Here is a 17,904-nt window from a genome sequence, read left to right as displayed (position 1 = left end):
TCTAAAAAATTCTAAATAAGGCACAAAATCCCTTACACAAATCCCTTATTGCAAGTTTAAAGAGCATTCAAGCTACAATAGCATATATGCTAAATGGTTATAAGTGAAGTGCTTTGTAACAACTGGCCAGTTTGCAACAAATCTGACAGCAGTTATTAAAGTGCTTTGAAGTTTACATAGGTAAATTGCAACTAACAGAATTTTATGCATTCTTATAACCACACACAGGTTAATCCTATATACTATTCTACACTGTACTTTTGGTATACTATCATTAAAAATAGTAGGCTTACTTTATATATCGGTTGGTATTCCTTTAAATTATAGTTGCTGCCTGCCACTGCCTTCTCGGTTCTGATCACTCAGCTTTGCTCTGATCAGTCAGCCTTGCTCTGATCTAATCTTTCCCCCCCCTCTGTAGCAGCTCCCGTTCATCCATCCTTTCCATATCGCTCTCTTTCTCCAAATCCAATTCAGCCTGCTGGTCTTTTATGCTGCACTCTGTCTCTCTCTCCTAAAATACCTTCCTATTCTTGTAAGGAATTACTTCAATTGCACATGCTCAATATCAACCTTTACCTCGGAGCTATGACTGATGGATCTGATCTTTAGAACAAGTTGTAACAGGTATGAGTGTGGTTCTTCTTAGCATAAACACAATGTGACCACAATTCATCACTGAATTTGGTCTGCTGGTTAGATTGTTAGCTTCTATGGCTGAGTGGACTGCACCCATGTGTCCTCTTGTGGACAAAGTGCCTCTGCCTTGCCCTTTATTCTCCCTGTTCTAGGCTCTTTTACAGAGACTCCACACAGTTGCTTGTCCAATTGCCACCCTTATAGTAATATAGCTTTACTCAGACAATAATATAAAAGCAAAATTCAGAGCCCAAAATCTGTCCCAAGGCATGGCTCTTACCTCAGAGCTAGGGTAAGAAAAAAGGTTCCTTCATCAAATCCTTTTCCTTATTTATGAGTTTGTAGAGGGTTACCTGCCTCAATGTTCAGCTTGTACCTGTCATGCTCACAGCTGATTCCCCTGGAAACTTTCCAAAGTCAGCTTCCTCAGACAACTGTTTCAGCTTTCTTATAAGGAACCAGCTGCTTGTGTTCTGTTCTCACACCAGGTGTCCTAGTTAGGTCATTTAGCAAGCTTGCTCCAAGCATCAAGTCTCCTACAGGCAGCTCTTTTATTCCTTTTGCTCTCTTACAAATCCAACAAGCTTATCTAGGAGCTTGAACAAAGGGATGAATTTTAAAGGACCTAGAGCTGAAGCTGAAGCCCCTAGGGAAGGCAGATAAAGAGTCTAGTAAATAAACAATCTGATATTCCAGAAGAGGTTCATTTGGACTTTGTGAGTTGGCCGGAGGCCCAAGCCACTGAAGACCCACCAAAGTTGGCCAGAAGCCTACAGAGGGCACCACATGCAAGAAAGACTGTGATATCTTGCCACTCTAAGACATGTCATGGGTGAGTGCCTGATTACATGCTTGTAATCATTGTATACCTCTCAATATCTGATTTCTCTAGTCTTTGTCACACTATACATAACAGTTAATGTCAAAAAGCTAAAGGCTAGTAATGCTGATTGTAGTAGGAAACCTAGCTTAAAGCCATCCTCAGACTGATGAGTTATTGAGTCAAATAGTATTCCTCTGTGTTGAAATAAAGAAATTAGTGACATTAACAGACTTAAGAGGAAGGTCAGCACAGGTCTCATCAGGGGAAAGAGGTATCTGTGATGTATAGTGTTTGGGAATAGAGGAGAAAATGTCTGACAGGTGGAATAGAGAGCCCTAGAAATCCCTGGAAAAAATAAGCAGTCTGGATAGAGATACAGGCAGATGCAGAGAGGAGAGAAGGAAAGTGCCTGTTATAGCTGCTGGGTAATGATTTTGGGTGCAGAACTGCTCTGGACTCTCCAACTGTAGTTGGGGGAAGAAGTCATGGGAAGGTTTCTTCTTTTGCTCCACAGCCCATGTTGATGCCTGCAAGGCACAACACAGTAGACCCCCAGAGTTATGAACACATTGGGAATGGAGGTTATTCATAACTCTGAACAAAACTTTATGGTTGTTCTTTCAAAAGTTTACCAGTGAACATTGACTTAATACTAGAGTTTTGAAACATTACCATGCAGAAGAAATATGCTACTTTCCCTTTATTTTTTTAGTAGCTTATGTTTAACACAGTACTGTACTGTATTTGCTCTTTTTTTTCTCTCTCTCTTTTGTTTCTGATGCTGCCTGATTGTGTAATTCTGGTTCCAAATGCAGTGAGTGGTTGACCAATCAGGTCATAACTCTGGTGTTTGTAACTCTGAGGTTCTACTGCATTTCAAACCTACTACTCAAGAGCATTACGTTGGGAGATCAGCCACCACTACAGCTAGTATCCTCTGGCCTAAAGGAGGCATAGTTTGTTTGTTAGGGGTCATGGTGAGACCTGTTTTGCTTTGTGTGTACTATCATCAGTTGTATACCTGAGAAGGGATTACATGCTGCTTCAAGTTATGTAAATTGCACCCAACTGTATGTTTCCTTATCCATACTGGCTATCGTCAGGCATCGTATCCTCTGCTGATAGAATGCTGGGTGGGTTCAGTGGGTTCAGTGCCCACCATGCAGCTAGTTCTGCTATGTTCTGCCCACTGCTATGATGAGTAGCGGCCTACAAAAGACAGGACACTATTATGTCTTGCGTAATAGTAAGGTAAGTTGTTAGAGATGCTTTATTAGAATTCTCAGAAATCTATTTATTTCTGGTGAGACTCTTGTAGCCTGTGACATGGTTAGTATGGCAACATCATTATTTAAAATAGGGCCTAAGGATACAACAAAATATTAAAGAGCACTTAGTTTCACATCAGCTAAGACTTGATAACTCTTAAGGGATCCAGAGGCGAGCATGTCTAAAAATAGCGGCTTGATTAAAGACGGCAAACATGATTTCAGGAAAGAAAGGTCATGATTCATGAATGCTGACTTTTGGGACTTTCTTGGCATATTGCTATTCTGTAAGGGCAGACAATAAAAATGCAAAAGACATTATGGACAATAATTTAGAAAATACCAAGAGAATTTTCTGTGTGGAGCAAGTAAGGTGCAGCGTTATGGAGGTCTAACAGGAGCAGATTCTATGAAGACAGAAAGTGTCAACTGATTAAAGAGCTGGACACAATAGTGTTTTTCTCTGAAAAGAGGTCATTGTGAGATATAGCAGGAATCAATTTTGTATCATTATCTTTTTATTCTAACTGTCATTTAGGCCCTCAAGATCTGTTATTGTTTCTATTTGTGTGTATGGGTTTATAAGATTTTCATAAACTTTATTTTTCAAATACATTTGGACATTTTAAAGCCACAAGCCTGCCATAAAACTTTGAGCCTTCCCACTCATTCTAACATTAAAAGCACCTTCATTTAAAAAATTGAATTGTGTGAGCAGTAAACCAAGATCATAATCTGTATTGAACTCCTTGATTATTTTTTTTGATTAAGTAAGACAAGATATAAAGGACTGTAATAATTTTCTGTGCATAGTCAATGTGTTTTTCCACCACAACACATATCCTAAACACCCAACAGTCATTTTCATTTACTTGGTACATAATATTTATTGTCAAAAACTGCCTAATTACTGAGTCTTGTTTGCAAAACTAGAAGCATAAATCTGTCTTTTTGGTAAAAAAAAAATATATATATATTTATTTTTGGTCCGATGATTGATTTAAAATATTGTTCTAATTGTTTATCCAAGACACCTAGACAATTAAGTAAACAATATACTGTAAATTGCAGTCTGATTATGTTGCAATATAGATAATATATATAGTGATATTTTTTTTTTAAATCACACATTTTATGTTTTAAGGAACACAGGGGAGGAGGGGTGGTCAGGGTGCAGACTCCGGGTGGTGCTTACATCAAGCAGCTCCCAGAAGCAGTGGCATGTCTCCCCTCCAGCTCCTACACACTGCCCCATCCGCAGGCACCGCCCCCGCGGCTCCCATTGGCCATGGTTCTCGGCCAACGGGAGCTGCAGAACTGGTGCTTGGGGTGGGGGGCAGCGTGCGGAGCCCCCTGGCTGCCCCTATGCTTAGGAGCTGGATGGTGGACGTGCCGCTGCTTCCGGGAGCCGCACGGAGCCACAGCAGGCAGGGATCCTCCTTTACCCCCGCTGCGCCGCTGACTGGACTTCTAATGGCCTGGTCAGCAGGGCTGACTGGAGCCACCAGGGTCCCTTTTTGACCGGGCATTCCGGTCGAAAACCAGACACCTGGCAACCCTATTCCTCCTCCTCCCTTTCTTCAGGAATGTATTGTCGATGTCTCCTGTTCCTTTGGTAAGTCTGTTCTTCAGGAGTGACTATTTCATATGTCCTAGGAACCACTGCACAGGTAACTACTGACTTTTGTTCCCAACAATTTCCATCGTATATGCACACAACATCTTGAGGGTGTAAAGGCTCTAGTTCTTGTGACCCTCAGTTTTGTTTTTCTTATCCGCTTTCTTCAACCTTTTTACATTACGGTCATTAACATCATTTTCTACAAAATTAGGCAGTCTTATTTTTAGTTTTCCATTAAACAGAATTCCTGTAGGAGACAACCCACATCTCAAAGGTTATAGTTAAGCAATGCCAAGTAAGGATCTGAATTAGATGCTTTCACATTTTAGTAGCCTCTTTATTATTTGTATACCCTTCTCTACTAGACCATTTGGCTGTGAGTATGTAGGACTCTTTGTAGTATTCTTAAACTCATAGTCTCTTGCAAATTTCTTGAATTCATATCTTGCAAACTGTAAAATGTTGTCTGACATTACACCTACAGGAATACCATGTCTAGCAAATATTGATTTAATACATGTTATGCATACTTTGCCGTGGTGTTGTCCAGTAAAGCAATCTCTGGAAAGTTTGAGTAATAATTTAAAATCAAAATATAATCTTTGTCAGCATAATAGAATAAATGAACACCAACTTTATTCCAAACTTTTAAAGCACAGGCTCTTTCACAGGTGTAGGCTGTAAATTTAACATTTCACATTTAACTGCTTTTTCTATATCCTCATTCATTTGATGCCAATAAAACATATATCTGACCCTTCTGCATTTTTCAGTTCCTAAGTGTCTTACATCCTGACATGCTTATTAGAACTTATGAAACACTTTGGGAACCAATTAATTGGTTGCCTCTAAACAAAATACCATCAGTCACTGAGAGTTCTTCTTTGAAGTGAAAATATGGACTACGTATATGGTGTCCAGGCCAACCTACTGTTATAACTTTTGATCAATCTTTGCAAGGTTTCATCCTGTGCTGTGACTTCTGCAAACACAGTCCACATTTTGTCAGAGACTGGGTAGTGGTTTGTTTTTTTTAATAAGGTTCACATGCACTATATCAGATTCTGAATCATTTTCTGCTACAGTATTGTCAAAAGCTCTAGACAGAGTGTCCGCTACCACTAAACTCCTTCCTGGTTTATATTCTATTTTCAAATCATAAAACTGTAACTGAAAAAACAGTCTTTGTATTCTGCGAGGAGCGTCAGCCAGTCCCTTCTTTGCAAGAGATATTAAAGGCATATGGTCTATTTCAGTGATGACCTGTAGATGAACACATGAAATTTCTTGCAACTGTGCACCAAAGCTAAAGCTTTCTTCTCAATTTGTGCATATTGACATCCAATTTTAGTGAGGGCCCCAGAAGCGTATGTCACTGGTCTCCAGTGTTCTTCATACATTTGTAGTAATGTTGCCCTAAGGCCTGCCTTTGAGGCACCTGTGGATCCCTTAATCTGTCACTTACAATCAAAATCTAAGGATTGGAGCCTTCTTAATTAGCTGTTTCAAGTTTTCAAATTCCTTGTCTACATTGGCATCCTATGTCCATTGATTATTTTTTGCAAGAGTGCTCTAAGGCAGTGGTTCTCAAACTAGGGCCGCCACTTGTTCAGGGAAAGCCCCTGGCAGGGCGGGCTGGTTTGTTTACCTGCTGCGTCCGCAGGTTCGGCCGATCGTAGCTCCCACTGGCCGTGGTTCACCACTCCAGGCCAATGGGGGCTGCGGGAAGTGGCGCGGGCCGAGGGATGTGCTGGCCGCCCTTCCGGCAGCCCCCATTGGCCTGGAGCTTTTGCTGGGACCAGGTCAGGAATGCTCTTCAGAACTTTTGTTAATTTAGTAAGTAATCTAGCTACAAATGCGTTAGATTTCCTTTTGTTTAAATGGCTGATAAATAAGCTGTGCTGAATGGAATGGATATTTCAGTTTTTGTGTCTTTTTGTAACTTAAGGTTTTGCCTAGAGGGATTCTCTGTGTTTTGAATCTGATTACCCTGTAAGGTATTTACAACCTGATTTTACAGAGGTGATTCTTTTACTTTTTCTTTAATTAAAATTCTTCTTGTAAGATCCTGATTGCTTTTTCATTGTTCTTAAGATCCAAGGGTTTGGGTCTGTGTTCACCTATGCAAATTGGTGAGGATTTTTATCAAGCCTTCCCCAGGAAAGGGGGTGTAGGGCTTGGGGGGATATTTTGGGGGCAAGACATCTCCAAGTGGGCTCTTTCCCTGTTCTTTGTTCAACACGGTTGGTGGTGGCAGCATAGAGTTCAAGGACAAGACAAAGTTTGTGCCTTGGGGAAGTTTTTAACCTAAGCTGGTAAGAATAATCTTAGGGGGGTCTTTCATGCAGGTCCCCACATCTGTACCCTAGAGTTCAGAGTGGGGAAGGAACCTTGACAGTAGGTAAACTCCTATCCATGTGAGTCTGTTTTTATTTTTGAGGTATATTTGTGCCAATAATCATTGTAACTAATAGGCTATACATCTTGCAGGATTGAGAATCAATGAAATATAATTAAACAGGTTCACTGAAGAAGTTGCTGCTGCAGCTCATGTTTGCTGTTCTGTTGCTGAATTCTGCTGGCTCACCCATTCATAAGGCAGCATATCCTGTCAATGAGTTGCAAGAAGTGCCATTTAAGTAAAACTAATTGTATTCATGCATATGATTTTACTGCCAAGTTAGCATACTGGAAATTAGAGTAAACTATAATAGATCATTTTAAATCTTATTAAACTCTTAATGCTGGAGTACAGGAAGAGAGAAGAAAATTGGGAATTGGATTGGAAGTTTTTCAAAGCCACTGTCCAGCCTGGTTCAGGTTTCTGCCTAATTGGTTACTCCTCTCTATCTGTCCTTTGCAAGGTCAATAGGACACCAGTACACTAGTTTACATGAAGAAAGAGATCTTCTACCCTGATCCTGAGAAATATTGATTCCCTGCAAGGTTCTACATTTGTTGTAACCCACTGTATCACCTTTAATTTGACACAGTTGGGAGTTGAAGCTTGCAAGCACTGTGCAGGATTGGACACTTTATTACCAAAATACCAGGGAAGTAATTTTGTTTTAAAAGCTTCAATGCTGGATAATGGAACAATATTTCTGTTTTTTCTGTGCCTATGGATTTTTGAAAAGCCGTGTGATGTGTTCACTTCATGAATGTTTCATGCAGAAACGTTAGTGAGGGAAATCCATATAATTATGGTTTAAGATTCGATGCAGTACAAGTAGAACTGCAGTTGATGAGCTGGCAAGTCGGCACTGGATCTTGCAATATTTTCCTGGAAAAATAACCTCTGTAATGTTGTGCTTTAGCATATTATGAAAATCAGTTGATAGAAAGTTCAGTTTCTTGTTATACTCAAAACCCCTTTATTTAATACTTGCTATTGAAATGGAGTAAGGATATCTGCTCTGTTCAGTGACTAGATGTGTCCATTGATCTTTCTACTCATCAGGAAGTTGTACTCTTGATTGGTGGTATAGTTAGGCAGCCAGTTTTTAAAGTCACAGTACTAAAGTCTTATTGGTTATACAGAACACGGCTTTTTAAAATAGAACTTCTATGTATTTACAGAGGCCTAGTATTCAAACATGTTTTTAAATACATTCACGTCTTCCTAGTTTTCTCATGGTGTTTTCCAAAATAGCATCACCTGAATTTCAGCAGTGCATAACGGCTGCTCTTGAGGACTGGGGCCTCATTGTGCAGTTAGACACTGTTCATTCATGTATTGAAAAGCCTGTCCCAGTGCCGGAGAGCTTACCATCTAAGTAGATCCTCTTTGAAATCAGGTGAATTTTTAGTTTTTGTTCTCCCACATCCTTCTGCGGTTATCATGGACTCTTTCCTTCCGTGTTACCCATAGGCAGACAGGGTTAAATGGGTAATCTTCTTAGTGGGTGAAATTCACTCCCGTAGAGGGTCACCATTAGGCCTATGCACCTCTTAAATGGAACTAGAGAGGTACATAGGCCTTGTGCTGGCCCTTTGCACAGGTGTGAATTTCACCCAGAATGAAGAGATGGTTTTTCCCATACTAGGGATGCAATCCTGGTCCCATTAATGTCAATGGAACTTTTGCTGTCAACCTCAACAGAACCAGGATTTCATCCCATGTGTCTCAGATATAAAAGTGAATGTACTGTCTGCTTCTTAAGATCTGCATTTTGCTTGACATTTTTTTTAAATATTTTTTTTCTAAATTTGAGGATCAATGAATGATATATTAAGATTTCAGGATGCATATTATCACCAGTTTGTTAATCACTAACTTTAAAGCAGTTTCACCTGTGAACTGAAGTTTTTCCTGAGCTTACAGAGGTATTTAATGCTTTTCCTGTTAAAATTCTTTGGATAAATGGTAGCAATCTTGATCTTGTTGACTTAAGTCCTCCTCCATTCAAGTTCCTGTAGGCAGTGTGATGGTGTCTTTCTGTGTGCAAACTATATTTAATTTGCAAAATAAACAAAGCCTTGAACATTAAAAGGTGGATCACTGTCTGATTTAACTATTGGTTGAATTGTTTACACTGTGAATAAATAATCCAATAAAGATGCGGATGACACCACTGCTATTGCAGGAAATCTGGAATACTCGTCAATTATTACAAATGAGTAATGACTACTCTGCAGTGTTTCACAAAAATCTGTGGTCCCTTTGAGGAATAAAGTGACATCTGTCTAGGCTCTCATTTGTGAGTTAACTACAGGGTACAATGTACAAGATTTCTGTTTTCTCTGTTTATCTGGATGGCTTTCTAAAGCTAGTGTAGTAGTTCAAACAGAAGTGATGGGTTTGATGTTTGAAGTTCTCTGGCCTGTGTTATGCAGGAGGTCTGAGTAGTTGATCATAATGCTCCATTCTGGCCCTAAAATCTATGAATTTCTTTGTCCCTTTGGGGAAAAGACCTCTCCTCTCAATAGGTGTTTAGTCTTCACTAAACATCAGTGTTCTGAGTGTGCTATAGTCAGTATTATAGTTCTCCTTTTTAATAGGATCTTCTACAAATGGCAACTCTTTTTTTTAATATTTCTTAACATAGTGAATTCTTTTAAATGACCCACTAACTTCCTTTTGAGGGTTCAAGTCTCTTCTCTGTCACAGACTTCTGGTGTGATCCATAACAAGTCACATTGTCTTTCTGTGCCTGAGTTCCCCACTTGTAAAACAAGGAAAATAATACTTCCCCACCTCAGAAGTTTTGTGAGGATGAGTACTTTAAAGGTGCTTACATGCCACAGAAATGAGCCTTACAAGTAAGTCTACGTTGATGTTACTGAAGTCACGGAATCCAGAGATACCCCTTGACATTTCCTGCTTCAGCCCCTGGAGCCATGGGACTGGAGCTGGCAGCCAGTGGGGCCCCAGCAGGGCTCCAGCAATGGGTGACAGCCTCCTTCGGGTCCCCCTGCAGGGTTCCAGTGACAGCCTTGCACGCATGGGGGTGGGGAGGGGACCCAGCAGCTCCCTGCCACCTCAGGAGAAACCATGGACCTGCAGCAGCAAAAGTCACGGACAGGTCACGGCTTCTGTGAATTTTTGTTTATTGCCCATGACCTGTCCGTGACTTTTACTAAAAATAACCATTACAAAATCTTAGCCTTACTTATAAGTACCTAAGATAAGAGACATGATCTACTTAATTTGTCTCTCTAACCACCTTAAAATGTTGGTCTACACTCTGTTCTCAGTTGTACTGGTGTAAATTCCTAATAATTCCACTAAAGTCAAGGGAATTATTCCAGGTTTGTACCAATGTAACTGAACAAAATCTCACCTTTAGTGTTTTAGATGGTAACTTTGCAACAACATAATTAAGATATTTCTCTGCTGGTGGAAGTTTTAAATGTGTTGGACAGCGAATGTCTAGAAAAATCTCCATCTTTCTAATCTTGATGGCTGCTTTCACTCTAGTTTTCTGAATAATAAAACCAAAGTTTCAGTAGTCTGTAACTACTTGACAAGGAGCTTTGTAAAGGTAAAGCAGAATGTTTGTGTTCTCCAAACTATAACTAGGGTTCATTTTTGCTCCACCTCAGTTAATCTGTGTACCAGCAGAGTAAACAGTGTGGTGGTTTGCAAATGTTTTACTAGTTCCATGATTTTTTTTGTTTAATTTTGGGGTGGGGGATTGTAAGGAAGGGATTAACTAAAAGAGAAGGAGGGGGACATTTGTTTCAGGAGTCTTCTGTTTCTGTGAGAGTAGCTAGTTAATATCTAGGGCGCCAGTAGATAGCATTTAAGAATAAGTAGCATAGTTCCTGGGATTTGTAGGACCAATGAAGCTATTTATGCTGCAGTCTCTGGCTGCTCTTTTCCTGAAGCTCTTAATAATTTTATGGGGAAGTTAATAAAGAGGATAAGGGAGAAGAAGTAGTGAAGAAAAGGCAGAGGGCAGAAGGAGTGAAGCTGAACTGAAGTGATTTTGGAAGATGGAGCTGGGGTGTTAGGGCAAGCTGCCAGTCAGCCAGGGAAGGAAAGACCAGGGAAGTAAAAACTTTGGAGGGGGAAAACAAACAAATACCACTTACCCTTCCCAAAAATCCAAGTTTCCTACTGCCCTGTCGTCTGCTCCTGCTGGCTGGCTCTGCCCAAGAGTTTCCTCCTTTCTCTGGCCAGGGTACTAGTAGCACTACCTGGCACCTGGTGCCCTTGGAGGTATGGGAGGCTTGCCCCTGTGCAATTCTGGCCCTGGGCAGTCCTGGGAATGAGGAAGTGTAGGTTAGATGGAGCTCATCACTTCCACATGCCCCCCCCGCCACTCCCACTGCAACTGCTTCTGTGTCTGCTTCAGCCTACTGTCTCTCTGCCTCAGGGCTAGCTCCTCCTGGCATTTCTCCCTTTCCTGAGCCTACATGTCTGGGGCATGATTGGTGCTGCATGGGGCCTGGTGTGTTCAGATCAGAGGGGCTGGATGTGGGGAGTGTCCTCTGCAGAGTTTTGGGGCAGGGTAGCAAGGGTTAGTTCTAACCTCTCCTGTAACCACCCCGTTTCTGCCCTCAGTCCTGCTGCAAGATGGCACTTCATGGGGCCTCGTGCACCCAGAGGGGAGGACTGGTGTGAGGAAAAATTGGAAGAGAAAAGTGGTAGGACAAAGTTTCTGAAGACTCAGTTTGCTATTCTAGCGTGATCCTTTCTGTCTTTCCCTTCTCCCCATGTGAAAATGACTTTAAAGTTCATGATCTGGAGCAGGAGGGAGCCTCTGAATAACTTAATCTCTGGACAGATTCTGGAGCTCCTGTCTCAAGTGACAGGTTTCAGAGTAGCAGCCGTGTTAGACTGTATTCGCAAAAAGAAAAGGAGTACTTGTGGCACCTTAGAGACTAACAATGCATCCGATGAAGTGAGCTGTAGCTCACGAAAGCTTATGCTCAAATAAATTTGTTAGTCTCTAAGGCCACAAGTACTCCTTTTCTTTTTGTCTCAAGTGAAGCATAGCAGTCAAATAAGAAAGCAAAGCCCAGCAGTCATCCTTGAAGGAACAGAGTGGATAAAGAAACTGGGAAACAAAAGGACGCTGTAGCAACTGACTGCTGAGGAATCTATCTGTTCTTTACAATCAATTTCATCTCTCTTTAGTGGTAAGAAAATGATGAAATAGAGTTGACAAAAGCAGCCTTATGCTCTTTCTTCTGCCTCGCAGAGCAGAACTCAGAAATCTTTCTGGGGAAGTCCTTCTGGAGCAGAGGCTATCCCAGCCTGGGGAAGTGAAATGTTGGCATTTACCATGTGTAACAAACTGAAAACACAAATAAAATGTTCTTGATTGAAAATGTGCAGCTGCAATGGTCCAGAGTTACTATCCCCAGGGAACATGTCCCTCTGTAGAAGCATTAGTAAGTACTGCATTAACTTTAATGCTTTTGAAAAGATGCAGTTGGCCGTGAGATGGTGCAGCGTAGGACATCTCAAGGATTTGTGTTATGTGCAATGATTTAGGAGATTGAACTTCTTCCTAGTAGTGAAATAACAGATTTTTAATAGTGACCTTATTGAGATTAATTGCCCTTTCACTATGAATTTCTAAAATTTGATACACATAAACCCTTTATTGTGACAAAAATATAGGAAAAACAAGAGGACATAATGCAAAAATGGGAGTATATAAGAGCAGAGCTTAGTAGAAATACATGAAAGAAGTTGACAAAATAGTCACTGAAATAAAAAACATTAGTGTATGCAAGAGGACTAGATTAAAAAAAACAAGCCAGAAAATAGATACTGGAGGATTTGAAGGGGTAAGAGCCTGATACATGAATGTAATAATTATATTATTGCTTTGTAATATCCAAGATAATTTTTTCTCTTCTAATCCAAAAGAACTGTCTGATAAAATTTTAATAAAGAACTATTCTTTTTTTAAAAAAAGAAAATCGAGCTGAAGTAAGAAGAAAGGTCAAGAATGGGAATTTTCTGACTGAACATAACTGCTACAAAATCTGTGCTTAAAGGGCCAGAGCTGGGCTCTGAGAAATTATTTGTGCTGGAGGAGAACTGGGAGAGGAGCACGTCAGTAGGAGAAATTTTGGCTGAGTCAGCCGAAATTCTTCTTGGGGGGCCCAGGAGGAGCGCGTGCTGGAGTGACAGACTTGCTAATCTTCCGAAAGGTGTAGTATGCACTCAGGTCTTTGTCAGGTGGATTCTGCAGACCAATGTGAAGAGGGTGGGTTCATAACCATGCTTCTTTTTGGGAACCTGCAATTCACAGCCCAGTCATGCCTGGCTGTTATGCATGATTTGAGGACTTAAGTAACTCAGCTAGAAGTTAGGGGTCTATTACAAAAGTGGGTGGGAGATGTTTTGTAGCCTGCAATGTGCAGGTCAGAGTACATAATCTTGATGATCTCTTCTAATCTTAAAGTCCGAGTCTAAGGAGTAAAGGGTCCTTGTGACCTCAACCAAGTGATGCACTCCCATGCAGACCCAAGCAAAATTTAGCTGATTTGTTGGCTGGGGAATGGATTTCTTGATATTGCTCACTATTTTATTTTGATAATGCACCTAACAAAATTAAATTATGATTGATTTAAAGGGCATTTATTTTATTAAAAGCGTGATCATGAGTACGCATGTATATCCTATTAGTCATACAATATGCAATGCAATTAAGTGCTGGGCAATGATTAGGCAGTATAGTATCTTTGCTCCAAATTGTACATTGTCATTATTATTTCTGAGGCTGCAGTTCTGTTTCTTCAGTCTGATTCATTCTGAGTCATACAGAACACATCCTCATTGAAATGGGGGGCACAGCAGAGAGGGCTGTCGTGCTTGTTCTGCACCATTAGGTAATTGTTTGAGTCTTTCTGCTGGAGATGTGTGTTGTGCAGGCAGTACAAAGAGACTAGAAGAGTGTGGGCGTCTGTGGGAGGATTCAGACTTGGTGTGTGTGGGGGAATATCCAGTCATATTCTACTGCAAAAACTTTGACTTGAGCTCAATTCTGACAAACTCACCAGTATTTCTAGTGTCACAGTTTGTGGACAATAATTCAAGATGTGAAAACTGTTGTTGGTACACAGAACAGACCTGCCACAATTCAGTGAAAAAGTAGAGTTTTAGTGGTAGAGAATTGGGGTCTGATTCTGATATCTCTTCACTTTTTATGCCAGTGTAACCCCATTGGCATTAGTGAAATTGCTCCTGAATACCACTGGTGTGAGAGAAATCGCAATCGGATTCATAGTCATTTTGGTGTGTTTTATGGGTTCACTCATCATCGCTTTCAGTCCCACAAAGAGCAACTTTTACCTGGCACTCTCTATTGGTAAGGAATGGGATCAGGCACGTTCTGGTTTACGAGAGGGGTATCTGCACCAGGATGGCATGGCATGGTGAGGCAGCTGCTTCCATGCTGTAGTTTTAGTTAATTTGCTCATTCTCTTACTAAAATGAAGGAGTCATTTACATGAAATAGTGGAGTCTCATGTTCCTCTTCTACTTGGGGAGATATCAGATACAAATGAATAAACAAAGGCTGGACGCATCATAGAGCTGAATATTTTGCCACAAAGGGAGGTACCTACATAGAGATGGCGTGTCTCCCCTCCCCCATGCCACTAGCTACACAGGGACATGTATGGATAGCTGAGAAAACATCTCTTCCCTTACCCTGCTGATTATAGAGGAGAAAAATGCCTGACTACTTGATTTGGAGTAAAGAGGGAACAAAACAGAATTGCTGACACAGACTATGCTTCATTTTGAAGCATTGGCTGAAGTACAATTGTCTGGTTCAGCAGCAGCAAGGACTTGTACTGGACAGAGACATGAATAGCACCTTCGGTGAGCAACAAGAAATGAAAGTTACTATGTTCATGCAAAATAACCAGAACATAACAATAGTAATAACAGTTAAAATAAAAATAAGAATGTAATTGGTATTGTTTTCAGGGGAGGTAGCCTGCTGTATCAGGAGAAAATAAATAAGTTTGTGGTTTTCCAGACAATGTCTTATTTTAAATCCTTTTTTACTTTGAAATGTTGTCCATAGCTGTAAATTATAAGAGCTTCTTTTTTAACTGTGTAGCTTGCAGTAAAACCCATTATCAGTTCTTTGTTTGAATTCAGTTCACATTGTCTTCTCATAGGCTATAAAGAGGTTCAATCTGTTCCAGAACAGTAATCACAATCCATTAAACTCTATTCCCTGTAGTCTTTGTTCCCAGTTGCATCCAATACTCTGTGTGTGTGTGTGTGTGTGTGTGTGTGTGTGTGTGTGTGTGAGAGAGAGAATGCGCGCATGTGTGTACACACACACACACACACACACACACACACTCTGCTTGTCTGCCCTTCAATAGAATGAAAATTACATTAAAAAAAACCCCTGAAGATATTTTACATGTCCTTTAAAAAAAATGCCTACCTGGGTGAATAGAATTGTGCAAGGCTGTATTTACAGAATTATTAATACTATAATCTGTTTAGTCTTCTCAATTGCCAGGTTAATCTGCGTGCAGCATTTAAATCATATGCTGTTGCCAAAAAAATCAAAAATTTTCTCCGTAACAGACACTCACTAAGCATATTCCTATGTGTTAAATTCTGAGTTAACTGAGCTCATAATGTAAAATGTTGCCTCTAAAATGTTGGGCCTGATATTCCTCAGGCACTGAAGCAAGTTTTACACAGCTGTAATGCCACTGATTTTCAGTGGAGCAGCTCCTGACTTACACAGATGGGAGATCAGAATCGCACACTTATTAAACTTATGGGCAGTGGTCGTTGTATTCAGTATGAATGACTAAATGAACAAGGGGTTGTTAGATTAAAGCTGCAACCAACCATTTTCTTTTGGAATTTATTGTTTAAGATCAGTGGTTTTTGAATGTGGGGATACAGCTGCCCAAAGGACAAGAGAAGAGGAAGGAAGTTGAGCAAGCAGCCTGCCCTGGCTCAGCACTACAGGGAGCTCCAGGAGAAATAACCCACATTCCTTTGATTATATGTCAAGCTCTGAAAATGGTGGAGCATTCTATATGCCTTTGAGAGCTCCAGAGAGATTTTTTTTAAGCCATGCTGAAAAAATTATAGTTGGCCCAAAATTTAGCTGTGCCCTTTTAAAGTGTATCTCTTTGAAAAGTCCATGTAACTCCTGGATGTTGATGGAGGGGAGCAATATCAAGTGGAAATAAGGCACAGAGGAGGGAGAGCAGCTCCCTGGCCTGTTGCACCATGACCAAGTCTACAGAAGAGCCTCTGTTGTTGGGGCACAGTCCTACAAGGGCTCTGGCCCTGATCCCCAAAATACTTAAACAGGTGCTTAAGTTGAAGCATATGCATTGTCCCTTTGGGCTACTCACATGCTTAAAGTTGAAGTGCTTATGTATTGTTGAACTGGGGCCAGGGTGCTCGGCAGTTTGTAGGATCAAACTCTTATGCTCTGTTGTCTGGTATCTGAGGCTCAATAGTGTGCCATGTTGGAGGCAGTGCCTTGGAGCAGCTGCTTTTACATGTTATAGACCCTTCTGACCCTAGCAGATTTTAATAGTAAACACATGAAGGAGTTAATGTTGCACCAGGCAGCCTTAACTCCCCCTATGTCCTCTCTACTCCTCTTGGAGGGAAAGTGATTGCAATTGCACAGGGGGAAACTTTTGCAGCCTGGTTCCTGAGGGAGCCATGCTGCCAGATGGAAAGGGAGTGGCCAGGGGACTTCATGGAAGGGTCTGCTCTTTGCACCACTGCCCTGAGAATTCATGGGAATGGAGCTGGCTTTTTTAAAGAATTGTAGGGCTCCATGTAGTTTCTATGTCCCACCCTCTCCCTTTGCACAAGATCAGGATCTCATAGATTACAAGGCCAGAAGGGACCCTTTTGATCATCTTGTCTGACTCTCTTTATAACACAGGCCATAGAATTTCCCCAAAATAATGCATGGAGTATATCTTTTAGGAAAATGTCCATTCTTGATTTAAAAAATGTCAGGGATAGAGACTCCACCATGACCCTTTGTAAATTGTTCCAATGGTTAATTACCCTCACTCTTAAAAATGTACACCTTATTTCTATTCTGAATTTGCCTTGCTTCAACTGCCAGCCATTGGATCATGTTATTGCTTTCTCTGGTAGATTCAATGGCCCATTATCAAATATTTGTCCCCCATGTACTTACAGATTGTGATCAACTCATCCCTTAATTTTCTCTTTGTAAATAGACTCAAGGAACTTAACCTATCACTATAAGGCATGTTTTCTAATCCTGTAACCATTCTTGTGGCTCTTCTCTTTACCCTCTCCAATTTACCAACATCTGTCCTGAATTATGGACATCAGAACTATACACAATATTCCCATAGCAGTTGCACCAGTGCCAAATAAATGTAGCTCCCATAGCTATTTTTCCTCTGATCACTGGTAGGGACAATCAGAAATCTACCTATTTTTTTTCTTCTCCAAAACAAATGCTTCATTGCTGTTTTCCAGATGAATAATTGGCATGAACAACACTCATGAGTAGCCCTACTGTAACCCTTCTGCCGGTCAGCGTTGGCAGCAACAAGGGTTGAGTTCAGTATGTAGGGGTTCCTTTTTGCAACAATTCAACACAAAAGCAGCTCGAACCCCCACCGAGTGACCTGGGAACCTCTCAGGGGCAATACTTCCCTTCTCGCAAGCACAGAGTCTGAGTGTAGCAAAGAAACTTTTTAATAAAAGGGAGGGGAAGTAACCCAGCATTAATTTTGGAAAACACAGCAAACAGGGTTCATAATCATAAACATAAACAATGAGCAAAAGCTCCACCGCCAAGTAAGTTAGGCAGTGTCCTTTTCCCTCAGGTTCTTAGTCCAGCAACCAAAAGTCCCTTTAATATGCCCATCCCTTCTCTGCACCCCACTCACAGTTGCTGTCCTTGGTCAGTGCAGACCCAGAGTTCAGAGGTACATGTGCAGGGTGGGAGGTGAACCCTAGGTGGAGGGGTGGTAAGAAGCCACCTTACTTGCTCCGCTGCACAAGCACTTGCTTGCTGCTCTTCTCTGCCAGCAACCCTGCTGGCCAATCACCATGCCTCTCTGCTAGGCTCCGCTCCGCCGGCCGCCCTGCT

General features: G+C 41.1%; 1 long non-coding RNA gene across 1 annotated transcript; it reads left to right on the top strand.

Moving 5' to 3' along the window:
* The first annotated feature begins 1,022 nt into the window (after positions 1–1,022).
* On the top strand, positions 1,023–11,435 carry LOC119855978. Its single transcript, XR_006281275.1, has 2 exons — positions 1,023–1,471; positions 11,361–11,435. It is a non-coding gene; the product is annotated as an uncharacterized LOC119855978 (long non-coding RNA).
* The last annotated feature ends 6,469 nt before the right edge of the window (positions 11,436–17,904 follow it).

This window comes from Dermochelys coriacea, chromosome 5 (assembly GCF_009764565.3).
Source record: "Dermochelys coriacea isolate rDerCor1 chromosome 5, rDerCor1.pri.v4, whole genome shotgun sequence".
Lineage (NCBI taxonomy): Eukaryota > Metazoa > Chordata > Testudines > Dermochelyidae > Dermochelys > Dermochelys coriacea.
This window is presented reverse-complemented; position numbering and strand designations above follow the sequence as displayed.